This window comes from Molossus molossus, unplaced genomic scaffold (genome assembly GCF_014108415.1).
Source record: "Molossus molossus isolate mMolMol1 unplaced genomic scaffold, mMolMol1.p scaffold_m16_p_3, whole genome shotgun sequence".
NCBI lineage: Eukaryota > Metazoa > Chordata > Mammalia > Chiroptera > Molossidae > Molossus > Molossus molossus.
Genome location: NW_023425366.1, coordinates 103832523 through 103854603, shown reverse-complemented (window position 1 = coordinate 103854603; position 22081 = coordinate 103832523). Strand labels below are relative to the sequence as shown.

Here is a 22081-nt window from a genome sequence, read left to right as displayed (position 1 = left end):
GTTATGCAGGAGACAACCAGTCGATGTGTCTCTCTCACATCGATGTTTCTTTCTCTCCCCCACCCCTCCCACTCTATCTGAAGATAAATGGAAAAATATCCTCAGGTGAGGATTAAAAAAAAGAAGAACTCAGTTGAGGCAGGCTGAGGGAGGTCAGGAGCCTGCAGCTTTCCTTAGCAGGTGCAAAAGGACACAGCGACAGCCGGCCTTGCACCGGTCAGCTGGGGAGAATCCGCTTGCACCGGCCCAGCAAGCCTGCTCCAGCCCACTCTGCAGCCCCTGGGAAGAGAGGGTCAGCAGGGGCCCCTGGAGCAGGACGGACATACATACAGACAGCTGTTGTTAATCCTCACCTGAGGATATTTTTTCATTGATTTTTAGAGAGTGGAAGGGAAAGAAAGAGGGGAAAAAAAATCAGTGTGTTAGACACATCGATGGTTGCCCCCACACATGCCCCAACCAGGGACCTGGGATCAAACCTGCAACCCAGATATGTGGCCTTGACCAGGAATCAAACCCACAACCCTTCAGTGCACGGGCCAACATTCTAACCACTGAGCCCCACTGGCCAGAACAAAACGATCTCACTGAACCCTGAGGTTGATTCATTCCACGATTGTCAGATTCTGGGCTCCTTACCTCTCTAGTTTAACTTACCCATTTTCAGTTTTCTTCCTAATCACACCCTACTGTCTTGCCTTCAACTGTTCCCTGTTATTTCACAAGTTCCCTGCTCGCCAATGATCCATGATCCCAAATTACCCCCCAAGGAGCAAACCCCTCTAATCGGCTCTTTAGGTCACACAGACCATGCTCAAGGCAGCCCTGACTCAGCACAGTACAGGGCATGACCCCTGGACACTGACTGCTGACTCCTTAACCTGTGTGTGCCTCCGTTCCCCACTTGCAAAGTGGGAAATCAGCAAGAGTGTCTGCATCATGGCGCGGCCGTATGCACGCAGCCGCCTGGCGCGGGGCTGGGCCATGCTCAGTGGTCACTGTCAGCGGCATCATGACTAGTCCCTGGTGCCCGAACCCTCCTTCCCGCTGTTGGAAGCTCTCTGCTTCCCCTTTTCAATTTCCAGACTCTTGTTCTATAGCCTCCCAGAAAAACCAGCTCTCCCTTGGCCTAAGTCAGAGTTTCCCAACCTTGTTCTTTATTATGACCCCCTAAGAAACCTTTCTGGACTTTGTTCCTAATTGAAGTCCTCCCCCACGCCATTTCTGTCCCACGGGTGCTCTGTGCATCTGCTATGTGCTATGGACCTCTGGGGGGCCACCGACCGCTGGAAGAGCTAAGAAGTGCACCCCTCCAGACCCAGAGTTTTCACCCCTGGGGCGTGGTCTAACTCAGCTGCTCTCGCAGAGGGTAGCTTTGCTCCCCCCCTTCCCCAGGGACATGTGGCCAGATCTCAAAGTATTTGTGGTTTTCACAACTCGGTGGGGAGGGGGCACTACTGGCATCTAGGTGGGTAGAGCCAGACGTCCTACAACACACAGGATACCACTTCCCCCCGCAAGGAGGAATTAGCCCAGCCCCAAATATCCAGAGTGTCCCGGTGAGAAATTCTGCTTGAATGGGTGACCCGAGGAGCCCTCCAGGGGCGTCAGCTCAGGCAGAAGAAATATCCTAGGTCTAAACTTCACCTGGCCTCGGGCTGGTGGCTGCAGCTGCTCTCACCGCCAAGGGCTGTAGTGACAGGGCGGGACTTAACTCGGGGCTCCTCCAGGTGCTAGCTGAGACCAGGCCTCCACCGCCAACCAGGCTCCCAAATTCCTGTCGCCCCTGCCATACCCTCATTCCCCAGAGACTCCCAGAGCACGACTGTCAGAGGGTGGCCTTGATCCTGTAGATAAGAGAGAGCAAAAGCTTGTTGTCAGGGCTTTCCCAGAGCAACCGGACCAGCCTGCGCCCAGCTCTACGGTGGGATCGTGCGCTGTGGCTCCCCCTTCAAAGAGCTCTCACTGATGCTGCGATACAGTCCCGGAGCGGCATGGTGGCCAAGGCCCTGCCAGGTCTGCCTCTCCCGCCTGCCCAACCCCTTCCCTCTTGGCCTCCACCTGTGTCCTTCCGCTGAGCCCCGCAGGCTTCCCCAGGCCTGTCGCTGGCGCTCAAGGCATCATCTGCTCTGCTCTCCGTCTGGGACACTCTCGGCTCTTCTCTGCCGTCTCCTTCCCCTTTGGGTCATGCTTCCACACCATTCCTTAGAGGTCCTCCCCGACCCGATGTCCCAGCCCCCCAGCCAGCCCCCCTGTTCTCTCTCCAAGTGCTCAATACTCTGCCTTTGTCCCCTTGACCCCAATGCAGCACTGTCCACTGGTGTGTGCTCCGCTACTGCACACCCAACCCCCACCGGACTGCCAGATCTGGGAGTCGGAGCCCCTCCAACGCCCCAGGCCTGGCAGGGTGCCAGCGTCCAGCAGGCGCCGAGTAAGTGTGTCAGCTGACCGAGCTCTGGGCCTTTCCTCAGGTTCTCTCCAGCTCCGAGTCCAGGCTGACACGGCTCTGGAAAGCTGGTTGAGACATGTCATTCCTATAGATGTATCTCCTGGGTCTTTCTATCTGCAATCTACTAAATTGAAAAGAGAACAAAAAACCACGAAGTCTCACTGGAAACAAAACCACCACCAAATGCAGACCCGAGAAATGACCCACACCCCTCTCCGCTGTCTGCACTCGTGTGAGCTCAACATCTCAACATCACCGTGCATGAGCCGCAGCCCTGCTGGCCGGGAAGCCAGCCGTCGGCCACCGCGTGTCAAGGACACACTTAGCTGCTTCTGACGGAGTCAGCCAGGACTATCAGACACACTGTTGTTCTTTTCCAGAAAGGGGGATGTCCACGGCTTCCGAACTAGGAACCACATGTCCCCTCAGAGTAGGGGATGAAGCCATGGTGCCGGTACAGTGGAGTGTGGGGGGTCATGGGAAAAGATGAATTCCAAGACGAGGAAGACGAGGATTTGGAGGGGCACAGAGAGTGGCTTGGGGCAGATGCCCCCGTCTCACTTTGCCAAGCCAGGCATCAGGTGGCGCTAGCTGTCGGGGAACCCTGAAATGGAGCCAACCCCCACTCCCTCTACCAGGAAACCGCTTTCAGTCTCCAGGGTCCCCAACACTTCCACGTGCCGTACAATCACACTTGGCTCTGCACGACAGTCAGCTGCCTGTCTGTCCCGGCACCCCGCCCCCACTGCCGTAACTCCTCTAGGCCAGCGACCTTCCCATCTGCCAACACAGGGCCCGGCACAACCCTCAGCTCACTTTCCTGCACTCAGGACTCAGACAATGTTTGTTAAATGGAATTTATTTCCTCCCTGGGGAGACGAGACCGAGGCTGTGAGGACCGCACGCGGCAGCAGAGACGGCCTATAAAGAAGAAGGCCCAGTGGCAGGGGGAGGGAGGGTGGACAGGCTGTTCCAGGCCCTGCCCTTGATGGGTGTCCAATCCACCCAGCTGGGGGCCGGTGAGTTCTCCGAAGTGCAAACTGTATTTCCCAAAAACTGCTGCAAGTCTCTCTCCTATTCAACATGAACGGGCTCTGCCACCCTGCCCATCGAGCGTGGGTCTGCCTCCCTCCTCTTGAACCCAGGGCTCCTCTTGAATTGAGATGACAGTAGACCCCCTTATTCAAGGTTTCCTTGTCTATGGTTTGCATTACCTGTGGTCAACTGCAGTCTAAAAATATTCCCTAGAAAATTTCAGAAATAAGCAATTCGTAAGTTTTACGTTGCACCCTGTTCTGAGTAACAGGATGAAATCTCAAGTCATCCCATTCCATCCTGCCCGGACGTGAGTCATCCCTTCGTTCAGTGTCCCCGAGGTGTAGACACTGTGCCCATCAGTCACTTAGCAGTCACCTCGGTTATCAGACTGACCGTCATGGCACCGTCACAACTTAATGATGGTCCCGGCGCACAAGAGCGAGAATGACGGCAGCTCAGACATGGCAGGTGTTAGGAGCTGGAACTGAACTCAACCAACGCACTCTCACGCCTATCAGACGCTTTCATCACCTGGTCCCCAAGTGGCTCCCACTTTCCTGCTTGTCTGAGGACCTCTTCCTATCTTAGTTGTACTACAGTTTGCCATCGAGGCCAGTTCTTCATGTGGTCTGACCATCTGCAAGCACAACCCCCACCCACCTTCCTCAGAGCAAGCCCCACCGTGGCCCCAGTACTCTCAGACGCAGGAGAGCACCCCAACTCCCCGCAGGCCCCTGGCTTGCCTCTCAGCTAACATTCCCCTGATAGCTTTCTAAAAAGAGCCCCGAATTCCCCATAACCATTCTAACTCAAAGAACTGGCTGATGTTCGGGGGTAAGTCAAAAAAGGAGAACTTGGTGTGAGCGTCAATGGGGACAAGAACTTAGAAAAGAAAATGACAGCTCTGCCCTGGGATCGGCTCCTTCCTTTGACCTCTTTGCCTCCACAGAATGGACCTTTGTGATTTCCTGCGCGATTGTTCTTGTAGGAGAAATGGAATTTGTCTCGAAAAGGTTAAAAAGAGTATAAAATGCAAGTTTCAAAAAAATACGCGAGGCTTCAATTCTTTCCATTTCTGTCACACAGAGGACACACAGAGCCGTGTGTCTCAGCTCAAGCATTTTAAAATTTATGAAGTTGTCAAATGCGCAATATATTTCCACTTTAGATTTTCAAAAGGGAAGGGAATTAATTGCAAAATGGTCAAACGGGGTGCCATTTCATGCTCTGTGAAGTAGACGGTGGCCACACATGCCTGTCCACGGGAAGAAGCCCACACCTGGCATCTTGCACATGTATGGAGGGGGTTCAAAGTTGAGGGTCACAGCTGGCAAATCCACCAGCCATATTGCCATATAGGCTTCCTTTCCCCAAAAAAACTGCCTTAAATAAGAACTTCCACAATAATAAAGGCCATTAGCATAAAAGAAGATGTTCCTGGCTGAGCTGGGATGATATGTAACACAGGAAATGACCTTCAACATGACAGATGTCAGAGATACCTTTGTGCTTGAATCCAGACTCCTGGGTGGGAACTGCAGCTGACTGACGGGTTGTCCTGTCCTGAGGGCCTCTGTATGCAGCCAGCCCACCCAGGCCTCATGCTGCAGAAGGGCAGGGGGAGCCAGCCCAGGGCACCAGATGCAGCGGGCTCCAGGTACCCCCCAGCATTTCTCTCCTGCTTGCTTGCCGGATCCATCATTTCTCCCCCTGGTCTTCTCGGCTCCCCAATTCCTTGGCTACCTACTCCAGCCCTGATTCCTGCTCATGCCACTGACCTCCTCGTTTCGGTGACGACTCAGGTTCTCTTCCCACCGCCCAGTTCCCTGGCCTTGGAAGCATCCAGATCTCTGGGCCCAAACATCCTTGGTCCCACAGAGCCCCAGATAGCTGGCTAAGGACATCTCCCACCTTGACATCTTAGTAAAGTAAGGGAGGACGAAACACTGATATTTCCCAGATGAGTTCTTCTCCAATAGGCCGAAGGACAGGATCCAGGAGGGCTAACCTAGACTTTTCCAGTAGGCTATACACAGGACAGCAAACATCCGAGGGGCCCCAGCATTTGGCTGCTTTCCTGTTGAAGCCCTGAAAACAGGCAGTGGCCATTCCTGAAGGCTGAGCTCATCACACTGCCCATGGTGTGTGTGCAGACATCCGCCAACTACTGGATCCGGGGCTGAACAGAGCATCCCGGGACCCTCAGGCCTGTGCACTACAGAAAACGAAACCGTGACGACCCAAACAGGAGAGAGGCAGGTTGATTCCCACCCCACTTCCTGTGAAAACAGTGGAAAATGGTAACAAATACAGCAGAGCTCCTAGCCCCTGCCCCAGAAACGGAGCCCTAAATCACCCATACCACTACAGCTCCGACCGGAGAGGATGGTGTAAATTCAGGTTCCCATTTACAGAGAATCAAATTATTGCTTTATTCCCAGGGAGATGAATGAGAGTGACAGACTTTTCGGAGTTGTAAAAACAGATGGATGCTTTCTATAAAATAACTCACACACGTCTCCAGTAATTTACAATCGATCTGGCAGGCGGAGAGCAGGAGAGTGAAATTCCGGATAGAACACCACACTGTTTTCCAGTGGTAGAGCAAATGGTTTGGCTATTATGATAATACATTTCAGCACAACAAATATATCTCCCCTTAACAGAAACACATTAGACACCATTTATGAAAATATCAACATTGCAGTTCTGTTTCTTGAACTCTAAGTTAGACATATGTGTAACACAATTTATGGATGAGGAAATCCAATTTCATGCTGTTTCAAATGCATTTTTGTTTATTACATGACTACCGTTCTCTATGTCTGAGATAATGTGTTACATGAAATAGACGTGTGGCAATGATATCTATCTGTGTCCGCAGAGGAATGACCAATACTGGATCTATTACAAATGGCATGGTTTTAGGGTATGTATTACACACGAGCAACGTGCCACGCACCTGCCACACAATGACGTCACTGCATAATCCTAGCCATTGCCCTAGCTATTCCGAGGGTGGAGGAATGAGGTTCTCTGGATGAATAACAACTGCACAGCTGCAGAGAGCTTTAGAGTCAGATAGATTTGGGTTGACTTCTGGCTCTTCTATTTATTAGCTGCAAGATCTTGGACAAATTCCTTTTACGTCTGTCAAGCCCCAAAATCATCATTTGTAAAATGGAATCAATAACGATTCATTCTCGGGAGGTCTGAATAATATCATCTTTCTAAAGTGCCCAGCACAGTGGAGACAGTGATAGAGCCAATCAAAATAGATAGTTTTTAATGCTTCTCTCTCGGATTTAAATGTAATGACATTTGTGGGGACCCAATCTCAAATTTAGTACCCACTAGCTTCTCGTCCTAAGACCAAGCACAGCCTGAGTGACAACTACCTGTGCTGTACGATGAAGACTCAGAAGGCCTGTGGCTCTTACTGTTGCTTTTCTTCGTGTCCCTGCTGGCCATTCGATTCTTTACTCCCTCTACTCACTGATGACAGTGCAGGTTTTTCCTGACACTCTCTTCCCACTTTTAGAGTTCTCTGGCCCTTATATAGACTTTACCCTTACCTGTCCTCTCTGGTTTACTCTGGTATACAAGGATTTGATTTAGCTTTGACAGTCAATAAGACACTTTGGTGGTGGTGGTGGGGGTTATCCTTATGCCTGGCAATTCCTGAATTTTCCCCAATGCTCTAGCAATAATAATTATTACACCCCCTCCCAGCTAATCAGATCCATGAGCTTAGCCACCGTGAGGGTGGGCTGGGACAGATTCACACACAAAGTCCACACTTCTCCGGTAGCATGGGCTGCTGGACACCACAGAGCCAAACGCCTAAGCGGGTTCTGGGTAGAAATCAGCCTGAGAGCGGTGTTCAGAACACGCTGCTACGACCACACGGCAGAGCCACAGCAGGTATTTCATCACCGCCAAGGCTCAAAGGCAACCATCCTTTCGTAGGTGAATAGATAAGTGAACCGCAATATATCCAGACAATGAAATATTATTTGGCATTAAAAAGAAATGAGCTGTCAAGTCATGCAAATACACGGAAGAACCAGAAATTCATACCACTAAGGGAAAGAAGCTAATCTGAAGAAGCTACATACTCTCCAGTGCCAACTACACGACATTCTGGAAAAGGTAAAACTATAGAGACAGTAAAAAGACCAGTGGTTGTTAAGGATCAGGGGCGTGGGGATGAGTAGGCAGAGCACAGAGGAATTTTAGGGTAGTAAAAATACTCAGCATGATACTATTATAATAGATACATGTCTTTTCATATTTGCCCAAACTCAGAACATGCACCAATAGTGAACCCTAATGTAAACTATGGGCTTTGGGTGAGTATGATGTATCAATGTAGGTTCATCTATTGTAACAAATGTACCACCCTGATCAGGGATGGTGACAGTGGGGAGACCATGCATGTGTGTGGACAAAAAGTAGAGGGAAATCTCTGTACTTTTCTCTCAATTTTGATGTGAACCTAAAACTGCTCTAAAAAATTCAGTCTTAGAAAAAAGCCAAAACTTTAAGTCAAATAAATTTAGTCAACTAACTTGTAACCTCAGTAAAATAGAAAAAAAAAAAAAAAAAGTGAACTTCTTTGTTCATTGCCATATAATTCTAAAATCCTTTATCAAGGAGGTGGTAACACCACACAGAGAAATTATTTCAAATACCTTTAAAACATGGAGTATTGAACATACAACCCTAGTGGAAAACATCCGAAAAACAAACCAAACTACAAAAACAAAAACAAAAACACTTGTTAGCTGGTATTCTTATTGGCAGTTATTATTTCTATATTGTGGGATAGAGCAAATAAGAAACTATATTGATAAGAATCAAGACTTATTTTTATGTCAATATGAATAGTGAGAGATAAGTATAAAATCAAATAAGTGAAAATCCTGCAACTGCAAATGATTTGAATTGGAAATATTAGTGTGAAGCAATCATTTATATTTCTCTTTCTAAAAAACATCAGTAATTGCCCAGCTTTGCTCCTTGAAAAGGCTAAACAAGCCAGCAGCAATGAGCAGCCGCACTGACAAGACTTTGGTCTCTAAACACCATTTCCCGTCAGAAGCAATCAGAACTCCTTAGACAAATGGCTGATCCAGGTCCAGAACTAAATGTAAAAGACGAGATGGGAACCTGTACTGCCAGGAGGTAAGGACTCTGCAAAGTGTCTATTCAGGCCTCTTGCCATTTTTTTACTTTTGATTTTTAAAATGCATTATATATAGTAGGAATAAGATTATTTGTCAGATGTAGGCAGTGTGAATATTTTTCTAGGTGCGTGGCTTTCCTATACATTTATTAAATGTTATATTTTGATGAGCTGAAATTTTAAATTTTAGTTAAGCCCAATTTATCATTTTAAGAAATTTAGTATTCTTTGTATCTAGTCCAAAAAACTATTGATTACTTCAAGCTATTCTTTTTTTTTTTCCGATGTCTTTATGCATCACAGACCTAAATGTAAAAGCTAGAACTACAAAACTTCCAGAAGAAAATAAATAGACACGCCATAGATTGGAGAAAAGTATTCACAGTACATATATCTGAAAAGTAGACTATATCCAGAAAACATAATAAAGCTCTATAAATGAACAATAAAATAGAACAACACAATGTTTAAAAATGGGCAAAAGATGTACAAATTATCCATAAAAACAAAAAAAGGTGCTCAATATCATTAGCTATCAAGAAAATGTATATTAAAACTACGCTGAAGTACCACTTCAAACCTACTACATTCTTTGTTGTTGAAATGAACACTGACAACACCAAATACTGGCAAAGATATGGAACACCTGGTACTCTTATACAGTAATGCTGAGAGCAAAAAAAATGATACAAACCTTTAGATACCTGTTTGAGAATTTCTTAAAACGTCAAACTCACATCACCCACATATTCTAGCCATTCAATTCCTATGTGTTTATCCAAGAGAAATCAAAATATATGTTTTAAAAAAATTTGGAATGACTGTTTGGAATAACAGTCCCAAATTAGAAACAGCCTAACTATCCTTCAGCAAGAAAATAACAAATCATTGTGTATTCACACAATGGGGTACTTCTTAGCAATGAGAAAGAATAAGTTGCTGATGTATACAACAATATGGAGGAATCTCAAAAACGTTACGTTAGTTGAAAAAATAGAGTATATAAGGTATGATTCTACTTATGTGAAGATCTAGCACAGACACAACTAATATAGGTGATTAAAGTAAGAAAATGGTTGCCTGGAGGGGGCAGTGTGGGGAATAGAACTGATAAGGGCAAAGGGGGCACTTTTTAGGCAATGAGAATGTTCAGTATCATGTTTTGGGAGGTGATTATAAGGTGTATATAACTCATGAGAGACCCATTGGACTGAAAATCTGTGCATTCCATTGTATTAAATAAGACCTCAATAAAAACACATATAGAGTGGGCAAAATTGAATAATGACTGTAAAGGATTTAGAGAAATAACATTTTTTTAAAAACTTTGGGCCCATAATATTATTGGGAAAAAAAATCTCATTGGTCACCTTTGGAGGTTGCTACGATATCAACTCATTATTCTAAAAATCTTGAAGTAAAAATAAAGAATCAAACACTTATCCTGCCTTTCCTGTTTAAACTGTATTTCAGACTATCCAAATAGTTGATGAGAGAACTTTTTTTTTTAATAGAAGAACTACAGCTTATAAATGCAGAATGAATGTAGAATTTAAAAATCATCATTAGGCCCTGGCCAGTTTGGCTCAGCGGTTAGAGCGTCATCCCGCGGACCAGAGAGTCCCAGGTTCGGTTTCCGCTAAGGGCACATACCTTGGTTGCAGTTTGTCCCTGGCCCTGGTTGGGGTCATGTGGGTGGCAGCCAGTCGATGTGTCTCTCTCATGTTGATATTTCTCTTTCTTGCTTCCTCCCTCTCTCCCTCCTGCTCTATCTGAAGATAAATACAAAAGTGTCCTTGGGTGAGGATTAAAAAAAAATTCACCATTAGGTAGGCCCTCATGAAATAGCAGATCTAAGCAATGATCATTAGTGACTGCAAAACTACTAGGTGAAAGGTTGGTGGAGAATTTTATCATGGACGAATCATGCGGGAAGTTCATGGCCCCTCTGTTGAATCTAAACATAACCAAATCAGACAACCAGATGTGTGTATCTCCTGATGTGATAGGAAGTTTACAGCCCCACCTAGAGTACCCTAACCAGGACAGAAGGAAGGAATGAAACTGAGTCTAATCAATTTCTAGATCTCATCACAGGTTAGAGGAAATGGAGATTAGAGGAAGATGTTAAAGGCATCACGAGGAATCAATATGTCATATTCAGATTGTGCAAAATTTTATAGGACACATGACATGGTGTCTTCAACAAATGAATGACATGAGAAAAATAAAGATGAGGAGAAATGTTACAGACTAAAAGGTACTTAAGTGACATGTCAACCAAATGCAATGTGTGGACCTTGTTTGAAACCTTATTTGAATAAATCAATTACATATCTATACCTATACCTATACCTATACCTATACCTATACCTATACCTATACCTATACCTATATATCATCTACCTATATTTAGAGAGAAAATCTCACAGAATTTTGAGAAATACTTTTGAGAACATGAACTGGGTACTGGAATTTACTAAGTGTCATTTTATGTTTGAAAAAGTCTTTGTATGTTAGCAATGCACTCTAAAGTGTTTATAGGTGAAATCTGGGGATTTGCTTTTAAAGAGCTGAGGGGCAGTAGCTGAAAAACACATAAAATGTTGATATTTGTTGAAGCTGAATGAAGAGAAGATTGGGTTCATTAGACTGTTCTATTTCTGCGTATGTTTTAATTCTCCATAATTAAATGCTAAATTAAAATAAGAGAAATTAACATAAAATATAATGAGTGAATTCTTCACTCTCCAATTTGTTTTGAGGGAAAAAAAGTAACAAGATACAAAATAATCTAAACCCTTCAACCACTTGGGGTGCAATTTCCAGCCTTTGCAACATTAGCATTAACGAATTTTAGAAATTCCGTGGAAGCCATTTTATTCGACAACTGGTGTCACACAGCTGACTGTCCTCGCCAGGTCTCTTGAGGAATCTTTGTTGGGTGTGTGTGTCCATGCATGTGTGTGTGTTTTCAGCTCTGTACACACGAATCTATTTTTCTTGTTTAAGAGGCTGACAATACATTTCAATCAAGATAGCAAAATGACCCTGCTATCTAATACTAGGAACTCTGTTTAAATTAACTTTCTCCTGCTCTTTCTGTGTCTTAGAAAGCATGGTTCTGCATGTGGTAGGTCATGCAGCAGTGAATGCTGGAAAAGCAAGGTGTCGCTGAAGATGTTCACACTTTCCAGGGAGGTGGCTTGTCAGCTGGGACTCTGATGGCGGCCTCACCACCTCCTTCTGGGAGGAGCCACCGAAACAAACAGGCAGACACAGTAGGACTGCGTGAGCATCTAGGAAGCCCATGTACTTGCGTGAAATCGGAATATGCAGCTGAGATGTGAATGTTATAAACATCTTAAAAAACTAAGTTCTTCTTCCAAACATATTCCATCAAAAAAGACAGAGTCCTTAATTGGAAAAACAAACAAACAAACAAAAAAACCACACACACAAAAAGCCACTATTTTCCAAATCTTCCATTTGTTAGGCATAGCACATATGGCAACGACCTGCTATAAGCCACTGGTTCAAATCATGCAGGGGTCACCACGTCCCAGGTCCTCTGTGCAGCCCAAACCCTGGGCACCGCTGCCCAGCCGACACCACAGTGGAATGGTGAGCACCCCGCCCTTGTCCTGGAACCACTCTACCCATCCCCCCCTTGGCCAGGGCCCCATCCTACTACTACGTTCTCTTGACACCTCACTACCAGGTCACAGAGGACTGCTGTTCCTCAAACCCACAGTTTCTAAAGTGGAACTTCTTGCGTCTCCACCAGAGACCTCTTGTCTGCCAGTGTTGCCTACGTGAATCCACCCAAGTGCTCAGAACCCTGGAGGCACCCTTCCTGCTCTCCTCTCATTCATCCTCGTGTGGAATCCCCACCAGGTCCTACTGGTCACATCTCCAAATGGGCTCACATGCCTGCCCTGCTCTCCATGCCCACCGTTCGAGTCCAACTTTGGTACTTACTTGTGCTCTTCTCTCAGCTGCCACAAACACCCTCCAGGTCACCTCTTCTCAGTCTCCTTTCCAGCTGCTCCTGCCGCGCCTTACATGTTACCTTTTTCTGTCTCACTCCTCCTTTCTCTAGGCAGCCTCTTCCCTCTCATGTCTTCAACTGTGATCTATGTACCACCAAGGGCCAAGTCTATCTCAGGCCACGTTCTCACTCCTTCGCTCAGTCCTCACACAGACAACTGCCTACGGGATGAAACGCAGTGTTTCAGAAATTGCAGACTCACCCTATCTGAAACAGAAAACATTGTCTCTCTGCCATCACCCGAACTTCCTCCAGTGGTGCTCCTTATCTCAGAGAATAGCACCAGCATCTCCCAGATGCTTAAGCCTGGGAGTCAGCCTTGATCCCACTTCCCTTCAAAATTCTGTTTCTGAATCTATCCATTTCTCTCCCACTGCCCCAACCACAGTTCAAACTCTCTCACTGCCCTTCTTCAGTGGCTACTCAGTTCTACAATCCATTCTCCACATGGCAGTCATAATGATCCTTTAATTTAAAAACAAACAAACAAAAAAAGCCTGATACTTCATGATCTTACTCTCCCTTAAATATCTTCAAAGGAGCTGGTGGTGGGTATATGGGACTATATAGTCACACACATGTGCATGCACATGCACACACACACACATACACACATATGTTCAAAGTATATATGCGTATGTATATATCTTTTTTATTTTTTCAAAATGTTCACATTAGTCCTTAAGAAAAAGCCAAATTCTTTTTTACAAGTCCTCCATAATGTAGGTCCCACCCACGTTGCTGTCACCACATCTAACACGTTTTCCTCCTCCTTTCTTGCTCCCGCCATATGGAACCCCCCACAGTTCCCTGACACATTTTCCTCTGAAAATTCTAAACCTTTGCACTTTTTTTCTCTTTGACTAAAGTATTCTTTTTATTTTTTAAACCACCTTATTGAGCTATGATCAACATACAAAAAAGCTGTATGTATTCCACCTATATAACTTGGTAAGTTTGGAAATAAGTATATAACTGTGAAGCTGTCACCACAATCCATGCTGTAAATATACCCACTCCAGGAGTTTCCTCCTGCACTCTTTATTTATTATTATTTTTACTTCTATCAGATCATGACTATTTTGTGATAACACTCAAATCATGTCATCATCTCAGTAGATGCAGAAGCAGCAAACTTCAACATCCATTCATGATAAAAACTCTCAACAAATTAGGTGTGGAAGAAACATACCTTAACATAATAAAGCCCATATATGATAACTCTACAACTGATACCATATTCAGTGGTGAAATGTTGAAAGCTTTTCCTCAAAGATTAGCAATAAGGCAAGAATACCCATCCTCACTACTCCTATTTAACATAGTATTGAATTTCTTGCCAGAGCAATGAGGCAAGAAAAAGAAATGAACAGCATCAGAATTGGAAAGAAGAAGTAAAATTGTCTCTATTTGCAGATGACATAATTTTATATGTAGAAAATCCTAAAGACTCCACCAAGAAACTGTTAGCTCTAGTCATAAATTCAGTAAAGTTGTAGGATATAAAATTAACACATAAAAATCAGTAGTGTTTCTATACACTATCAACAAGTTTTTTGAAAAAGAAATAAAGAAAATGGTCCCACTTATAACAGCATCAAGAACTATAAAATACTTAGGAGTAAACTTAACCAAAAAGGTGAAAAACTTTTACTGTGAAAACTATAATTCATTGACAAAAAAAACTGAAGACACAAATAAATGAAAAGGTATTGCATGTTCATGGCTTGGAAGAATTAATATTGTTAAAATGTCAATACTACCAAAAGCCATTCAGTGTAATTCCTATCAAGATTCCAATAACATTTCTTTATAGAAGTATAAAAAAAATCCTAAAATTTGTATGGTACCACTAAAGACCCCAAATAGCCCAAGCAATCCTTAGAAAGAAGAACAAAGTGAAAGGCATCACACTTCCTGATTTCACACTATAAGATGAAAATAACCAAAACAGTACGGTACTGGCACAAAAAAACAAAATGACAAATAGATCTATGAAACAAAATCGAGGGCCCAGATATAAACTCAAGCATATATGGTTAATGAATATTTGAGTAGAAAGCCAAGAAAACCCAATGTAGAAAAGACAGTCTGTTCTATAAATGGTGCTGGGACAACTGGATATTCACATGCAAAAGAATAAAACTGGACCCCTGACACCACTGACAAAAATAAACTTGAAATAGATTAAAGGCCTAAACCATGAAACTCCTAGAAGAAAACAGGGAAGAAAAGATCCTTGACATGGGTCTTGGTGATGCTTTTATTGGATATCACTCCTAAAGCACAAGCAATAAAATTAAACAATAAAAAGCTTTTACATAGCAAAGAAACAATCAACAAAGTGAAAGACAACCAAAGGAATGAGAAAAATATTTGTAAACCATATATCTGATAAGAAGTTCAAGATCATTTTTTCTTACAGCTGCATAGTACTCCATTGTATATATGTACCACTGCTTTTTTATCCATTTGTCTACTAATGGACATTTGGGCTGTTTCCAGATCTTAGCTATTGTAAATAGTATTGCTACAAACATGGGGGTACATATATTTTTTTCTGATTGGTGTTTCAGGCTTCATAGGGTATATTCCTAGAAGTGGGATCACTAGGTCAAATGGCAGTTCCATTTTTAATTTTTTGAGGTTACACCATTTTGTTTTCCATAGTGGCTGCACCAGTCTGCATTCCCACCAGCAGTGTACTAGAGTCCCCTTTTCTCCTCACCCTCACCAACACTTGTTTGATGATTTGTTGATGGCGGCCATTCAGACAGGTGTGAGGTGATACCTCGTTGTTTTAATTTGCATCTCTCTGATGATTAGTGATGTTGAGCATTTCTTCATATGTCTCTTAGCTATTTGTATGTCCTGTTTCGAGAGGTGTCTATTTAGTTCCTCTGCCTATTTTTTAATTGGATTCTGTGTCTTCCTTTTGTTGAGCTATATGAGCATTATATATATTTTAAAAATTAACCCCTTATCTGATGTATCATTGGCAATTATGCTCTCCCATAGAGTGGGTTGCCATTCCACTTTGGTGGTTGTTTTTTTTTTTTTTTTTTTCTGTGCAGAAGCTTTTAAGTTTGATGTAGTCCAATGTGTTTATTTTCTTCTTTGTTTCTGTTGCCTTAGGTGATGTATCAATGAAAATTCTGCTGCGAATGATGTCCAAAATTTTTTTGTCTACATTTTCTTCTAGGATTTTATGGATTCATGAGTTACATTTAAGTCTTTTATCCATTTTGAGTTTATTCTTGTGTATGGTGTAAGTTGATGGTTTAGTTTCATTTTTTTGCATGTAGCTGTCCAATTTTCCCAACATCATTTATTAAAGAGGCTGTCCTTACTCCACTGTATGCTCTTGCCACCTTTGTCAAATATTAATTGAGCATATTGTCTTGGGTCCATTTCTGGGTTCTCTATTTTGTTCCACTGATCTATTTGCCTGTTCTTGTGCCAGGACCAGGCTGTTTTGATTGCAGTGGCTTTGTAGCATAACCCGAAATCTGGTAATGTGATCCCTCCTACTTTGTTCATCTTTTTCAAGATTGCTGTGGCTATTCGTGATCTTTTTTGGTCCCGTATGAACTTTTGAAGTGTTTGTTCTAGTTCTGTGAAGCATATCATTGGTATTTGAATGTGGATTGCATTGAATCTATAGATTGCTTTGGGTAATATGGACATTTTAATAATGTTAATTCTTCCAATCCATGAACAGGGTATGTGCTTCCACTTTTTTATATCTCCCTCTATTTCTTTTTTTCAATGTCCTGTAGTTTTCTGCACATAGGTCCGTCAGTTCTTTGGTTAAGTTTATTCCTAGCTATCTTAATTTTTTTCCACGATGGTAAATGGGATTGTTTTTTCAGTTTCTCTTTCTGTGAGTTCATCATTGGTGTATAAGAATGCTGTCGATTTCTTTTTTTTTTTTTCCTCCACCGAGGACATTTTCCCATTTTTTGTCCAGATAGAGTGGGAGGGAGGGAGAGGAAAAGAGAGAGAGTGAGAAACATCGACGTGAAAGGGACACATCGAGTGGCTGCCACCCGTACGACCAACCAGGGCCGGGGACAAACTGCAACCGACGTATGTGCTCTTAGCGGGAACTGAACCCGGGTCTCTCTGGACGACAGGCTGATGCTCTAACCACTGAGCAAAACCGGCCAGGGCAATTTCTTGACATTAATTTTGTATCCTACTGCTTTGCCAAATTAATTTATTAAGTCTAGTAAATTTTTGATGGAGTCTTTGGGGTTTTCTACGTATAGTATCATGTCGTCTGTGAATAATGACAGTTTCACTTCCTTCTTTCCAATTTGGATCCCATTTATTTTTTCTTCCTGTCTGATTGCTGTGGCTAAGACTTCCAGTACTATGTTAAATAAGAGGGGCGAAAGTGGGCATCCCTGTCTTGTTCCTGTTCTTAAGGGAAATGCTTTTAGCTTTTGCCCATTGAGTATGATGTTGGCTGTAGGTCTTTCATATATGGCCTTTATTATGTCGAGATATAATCCCTCTATTCCAAGATTGCTGAGCATTTTTATCAGCAATGGGTGCTGGATTTTGTCGAATGCTTTTTCAGCATCTATTGATATGATCATATGATTTTTATCTTTGGTTTTGTTTATATGGTGTATCACATTTATTAATTTGCAAATATTGTACCAGCCTTGCATCCCTGGGATGAATCCCACTTGGTCATGGTGAATAATTTTTTTGATGTATTTCTGGATTTTATTTGCTAGTATTTTGTTCAGGATTTTGGCATCTGTGTTCATCAGGGATATGGGCCTGTAGTTTTCTTTCTTTTTAGTGTCTTCTTCTGCTTTTGGAATTAGAATTATGCTGGCCTCATAAAACGAGTTTGGAAGTCTTCCTTCTTCTTGAATTTTTTGAAATAGTTTGAATATCAGTTCTTCTTTGAATGTTTGGTAAAATCCCCCCATGAAGCTGTCCAAGTCTGGGCTTTTGTTTGCTGGAAGAGTCTTGATTACATCTTCAATCTCTTTTGTTGTTATTGGTTTGTTCAAGTTTTCTATCTCTTCCTGGTCCAGTTTTGGGAGACTATGTGTTTCTAGAAATTTGTCCATTTCTCTTAGATTGTCAATTTTGTTACTGTATAATTGTTCATAATATTTGTTAACAATCCTTTGTATTTCTGTGGTGTCAGTTGTTATTTCTCCTCTTTCATTTCTGATTTTCTGTATTTGGGTTCTCTCTCTTTGTTTCTTGGTAAGTCTAGCTAAGGGTCCATCAATCTTGTTTATCTTTTCAAAGAACCAGCTCTTTGTTTCATTAATCCTTTGAATTGTTTTTTTTGTTTTGGTCTCCCTGTCATTTATTTCTACTTTGATCTTTACGATTTCCTTCCTTTTACTTGCTCTGGGGTTTTCTTTTTATTTGCTTTCTAGTTCTTTAAGTTGTAAGCTTAAATAATCTATTAGAAATTTTTCTTGTTTCTTGAGGTAGGCCTGTAGTGCTATGAACTTCCCTCTCAGAACTGCTTTTGCTACATCCCATAGAGTTTGTGTTGTTGTGTGTTCATCTTCATTGGTTTCCAGCAAGTTTTTAATTTCTTCCTTGATCTCCATGATAACCCATTCATTGTTCAATAACGTGCTAGTTAGCCTCCATGTTTTCAAATGTCTTTGCATGTTCTTGTTGCAATTGATTTCTAGTTTCATGCCATTGTGATCTGAGAAGATGCTTGATATAATTTCAATCTCCTTGAACTTGTAGAGACTTAGTTTGTGCCCTAACATGTGTTCTATCTTTGAGAATGTCCCATGTGCACTTGAGAAGAATGTGAATTCTGCAGTTTTGGGGTGTAATTCTCTGTAGATATCTATTAAATCCACTTGATCTAGCGCTTCATTTAGAGTCTGTGTTTCCTTGTTAATTTTTTGTCTAGATGATCTATCCAGTGATGTCAGCAAGGTATTGAAGTCCCCTGCTATGACTGTATTACTATTGATTTCTCCTTTGAAGTGCTCCAGAAGATTTTTAATATATGTTGGTGCTCCTATATTGGGTGCATATATGTTTATCAAGGTTATATCTTCCTGTTGGATGGACCCTTTCAATATTATGTAGTGGCCTTCTTTGTCTCTAGTTATAGCCTTCATTTTGAAAGCTATTTTATCAGATATGAGTATTGCTACCCCAGTGTTTTTTTTCCTTTCTCTTTGCTTGAAAGGTTTTTTTCCATTCCTTCACTTTCAACCTATGTCAGTCTTTTTTTGTGAGGAAGGTCTTTTGTAAATAATATATATGTGAGTCATGCTTCCTTATCCAGTCAGCTAATCTGTGTCTTTTTATCGAAGCATTCAAACCATTCACATTTAAGGTGATAATTGATATGTACTTATTTACTGCCATTTTTGTTTAGTGTGGTTCTATTTTCCTTCTACTAATTATACTCATCCTTTTAGCATAACTTGCAGTGCTGGTTTGGTGCTAATATATTCTCTTAGCCTTTTTTATTTTTATTTTTTGGTCTGGAAAGCTCTTTATTTGACCATCTATTTTGAATGATAGCCTTGCTGGATAGAGTAGTCTTGGATTCAGATCCTTGTTTTTCATGACCTTGATTACTTCATGCCACTCCCTTCTGGCCTGTAGTGTTTCTGTTGAGAAGTCAGCTGAGAGCCTTATGGGGTTTCCTTTGTAGGTAACCTGTTGCTTATCTCTTGCTGCCTTTAGGATTCTCTCTTTATCTTTAATTTTTGGCATTTTAATTACTCTGTGTCTTGGTGTGGGCCTGTTTGGGTTCTTCTTACTTGGGGCTCTCTGTGCTTCTTGAACTTGAATGCCTTCTTCCTTCACCAAATTAGGAAAGTTTTCTGTCACTATTTCTTCAAATATATTCTCTAACCCTTGCCCATTTTCTTCCTCTTCGGGGACTCCTATGATGCGAATGTTATTACGTTTCCAGTTGTCCCACAGTTCTCTTAAGCTAGCTTCCTGTTTTTTACTTGTTTTTTCCTTTTGGTTTTCTGATTGGTTGACTTTTTTCTACCCTGTCTTCTAATTCACTAATCCGGTCCTCAGCTTCCTCTACTCTGCTGGTTACTCCTTCCAATGTGTTCTTTATTTCTGCTATGTCATTCTTCATGTCCACTTGGTTGGTTTTCAATGTTTCTATAGCTTTACTCATGGTGCTGATGTCCTTACTCATGCTGTTGAGCTTCCTCAAGATCATGGCTCTGAACTCTGCCTCTGATAATTTGCTTAACTGCATTTCATTGATCTCATCTTCGATAGAGTTCTCTTGTTCTTTCATTTGGGATTTGTTTCTTTGTTTCACCATTTTGGCTCTCTCAGTGGGTTTTGGAGCCTGCCAAATTTTCCCTGTGGGTGTTGGTCTTCTGCTGTTTGTGGCTCCCTCTACAGGGTTTGTATAGGCCTGGGTGGGCCCATGTTAAACACCACTGTCAAGTCTTACTTTCCTGGGTATATTTGAAAGCCCAGGAAAGGTTCAGTTATCCTGTGGCTTATTCCTGGGGGCTAGTAGTCTCAGTTACTCAGTGCCTTGGAATGTAGCCCTGGTGTTCTGCATAGAGGATTTCCAGAGGGTGCGATAGATGCTGGTTGTTAATGAGACTCAATTTGCATTTCTTTGCCTCACCTGGAAAAAGCTGAATCTATGAGGGGGTGGGGGTCTGCTGTGTTTCCCCACAGCTCTGGGAAGGAGCACACTGCACACTGGCCGCTGTCCTTTGTGGCTACAACTCAGCAAAAACTTTGAGTGCCCTCCAAATCCCGGGTATTCCCACAGAGTTCTAGCCCAGACTAGTCTTCCTCTGCCAGAGATCAGGTGAGTGACTGTGGCTATTTTAGTGCTCTTGTCCCAGGTCCCTGTGCTGTTGTGCAGGCTTGGTTGTTATTCCCCGAGGGCGCTGCTCACAGCTAAGATTGCTGCTGTCCGTGGGCTCCCAGCCTGCCACCCTCTAGCACCTTTGAAGATCCTACCAGTGTCCCTGGTTATATGGTCCTGTCCTGCTGCTTTTCTGTTGCCTTTTTCCAAAAATTTGTCTTTATTTTAGTTGTAATTCCCGTTTGGTCCTGGGAGATCATCTGTGTAGCTTCCATTCACTCCGCCGCAGTTTTCTCATCCTCTATGCCTATCTTGTGCGCAGCTGGGTTGCACAGGCCTCTCTGGTGCTCCTGCACCCTGCAGACCCTGCAGCTAACTGGATCGCACAGTCCCTTTGGAGACTGGCTCTATGCCTATATTATGGGCTGCTGGGTCGCACAGGTCTCTCTGGTGCCCCTGCATCCTGCAGGTCCTGCGGGCAGGCAGCTGGATCACACCAGTTGCTCTCGGGCTCAGGCTTCCCACTGCTCTTGTGGGCTGCTGGTGACACAGGTCTCTCTGGTGCCCCTGCACCCTGCACATCCTGTAGGCAGGCAGCTGGATCGCACCAGTTTCTCTGGGACTCCAGCTTCCCACCGCTCTTGTGAGCTGCTGGTCCACACAGGCCTCTGTGGAGCCCCAGGTCCTGCCACTGGCGGCTGGGGAGTGCTGCTGCCTGTGGGCTCAACTCCTGCTCAGCTTTTGCTGTAGTTTTGGGGGATGGGTCTCAGCTGCTGGTCTGTGCTTCTGTTGGCTGGGGATGGATGTCTGCTCCCCAGCCTCTGTTGCTGGGGGTATATCTGGACTCTGATCGGGCTGCTACTGTGGGGGATGGTGCTGGGCTCCTGGCTGTCCCTGGCTTCCGTGGCCACACCTTGGCAGCTCCACTACTGTGCACCGGTCTGTGTTGACACAGAGTGTCCACTGGCCTGATGGTGCCAGGTGCGCTGGTGAGCTCAGGTTGCTGGGCCCTGGCCACTCCCACTGCCTCCTCCCAGGGAACACACGGGATCTTCCAAAATGCTGGGACCTCCCCGCGGTGCAGGGAGAAGGGCCCTGCAGGGCTGCTTACCGCGGTAGCCGGCTGCTCCGTCCACAGCACAGGGACCTTCTGCTCCACGGCTCTGCACTGTTTGGGTTTGGTCGTCTACCTTCGCGTCCACTCACACCCTCTCACACACTCACCCTCCCTCAGGTCCTGCCCACCGCCATTTTCTGCCGTCCCAATCAATATATTTTTTAAGAACATACAAAATATCTACCCTCTTGGCAAATTTTTAAGTATATAATAAGGATTAACTCTAGGCACTAGGCCACACAGTACATCTCTAGGACCTGCGCATCTCGCCTAACTATAACTGCCTGGAAAATTCCTGCTCCCACGCTCCACTCCCACGCTCCACTCCCATGAGCTCTTTGTGTACCTAAATTCAATTCATTTTTAAAGTCTTAAACATCATTTCCATAGGGAGGCTCATCCCAACTCCCTAGACTAGG

The 22081-nt window shown here is 43.7% G+C and overlaps 1 protein-coding gene across 1 annotated transcript in view; it reads right to left on the bottom strand.

Moving 5' to 3' along the window:
- GALNT17 (polypeptide N-acetylgalactosaminyltransferase 17) overlaps positions 1-22081 on the bottom strand; it is a 433455-nt gene that overhangs the window by 74914 nt on the left and 336460 nt on the right. The gene's annotated exons all lie outside the window — the stretch shown is intronic.